We start from the raw sequence: 2,027 nt of genomic DNA on the forward strand, positions 1-2,027 counted from the left end.
TTTGCTTGCACTGTGCATGTTTGCATAGGTAAATTTAATCTCACTAGTTATGCATGCGCTTCAAATCACTTCAATACTTCATTCTGATGAATAAAAAGGACTGCAGTTGTTATTGAAAGGAAGATAAATTATTCAGCTGCAAACTATCAGAGTGTACAGTATGCGCAGGTGGAAAGGTGCAAATGCACTGAGTAAGTAGGAAGGAATGTTGTGCTTGTGTATGGTTGGCGATTTAATTATTTTCTAAACAAATTTTAGCGTTAGCACATCCCACTCATTTGAAAAGGCAGGCATTACTGGCATGAGAAATCTAAATCCGTAGCTAATTAACAAATGTTAGTAATTTCTGACTGGTCAAATCTGGGCTCATGGCAATCTGTGAATTAGAGCAGGAGAGTTTATAGGACATGTCCACTTGGAACAAATTTTGAAGTTAGCACCAGTTTCGGGATAAATGTCACCAAAATTGCGGCAAAATTTGCTGTTGTTGCATTTACGTTTAACAGAGCGCCTTCTTAAGCTGTGTAGGACAGATTTAACTGGAACACTGATACATTTCGTTGCCTAATTTGGGGATGCATATCTTGTGAATTCAATCACTTTTAAGGATACAATCATTTTTGTGAGATTTAGCATGATTAACATCGGACATGTTGTCGCCTATGGTGAACAGCATTCTTGGCTCATTGTCATGCATGCTGGCTTTGCAAACCACAAGAAATCCATTACCCATAGGCATTAACAAGATTTCATTATGCAAAATAGAAGTGAGGCATGCAGACAGGACACAAGAGTAGAGAAGTGGACAACACGAACGCCGACTATCAACTGAAGGGAGCACTGAGGCGAAAAAAGAAAAGACACAAAACTCATCTGCGCATGCTCAGGAATGGTAACACCACGTGTCAATCGGGTACACGTGCCGGTCTACATGAGAGCTAACTGTTAAGGCACTTAATCTCTTCCTTATGAAAAGTAATCGAAGGCTGACTCACGCATGCACTTCCACCATTATAGATATGCCATGCCTCTACCATAAGACGCGTATCTTCATTCTTATGCCTGTACAATATTGCGCATTCATCTAACTCTGGCGTGCAGTTACAAACCCGGCAATGTAGCGAAAGATTAGAAGGCGATCCACAGGTTAACGACCTTTTATGTTCCATTGGGTGCGTGAGAAACCTCCCAACGTTTGTTTCGTGCCAAAAAAAAGACTTAGTTCATGAAGAAATTGCATCTGAAGGGTCCAAGTACCTCTTTCGAAATTCAAATCTCCCGCCAGATAAATGGAGGAGTGGGGACGTTGCATACGCCATCACCACCCTTTGCTGCCGTCCATGCTGCCGTCGGTGAGCAGAACGCCGCCCGACAGATGGCGGTACCGAGCCAAGACAGAGCGGTAGATTCGCCGCTGCAGCTGCGTTTCGATCAAGTGGTGTAAACCATTTGGGCATCCCACGGCATCACATTTAAGTTGAATCCTCTGCTATTTGTAGTTTCGCGAGTCGGTAAAATCAGCGCAGCACTACGCAATAACGAAACTACTGAAACGGCAAACGGCGCAGAGTCGAGTGAAAACGAAACCTTTTGGCCACCTGCATCGTTGTCAGAAGTAATTTCAATTAGTTCTTTTTTTCTAAACATGAAATAGAACTGGAGAAGTTGCACTTTATTTCTTATATTACAATACAAGCATGTTTTTTGCAACGAATGGTGGAGTACTGGTGACAGAATTTAACTGAGCAATGCTTTCGTCACCAGCCAAGTACTTGAATGTCCTGGGGGAATCTCTAATCATGTCCTGCATTACCTCAATTTCTAGATTATCAATGCGCCTTAGAAATTCTGGAGCACTAATCTATCACTTTAGCTTGACTTAATATTTGCCTTTGGTGTCCGTTTAAAGCGAAATTCTCATATAACCTGCACCCCAACTTTATTTATAGTTAACTTTTTGAAATTTGGTGCTGGTTCCATGCACAAAAATACAGTACAGTTATTTGGATCAGTAATCAATGCAGGTT

This window comes from Dermacentor variabilis, chromosome 2 (genome assembly GCF_050947875.1).
Source record: "Dermacentor variabilis isolate Ectoservices chromosome 2, ASM5094787v1, whole genome shotgun sequence".
Classification (NCBI taxonomy): domain Eukaryota; kingdom Metazoa; phylum Arthropoda; class Arachnida; order Ixodida; family Ixodidae; genus Dermacentor; species Dermacentor variabilis.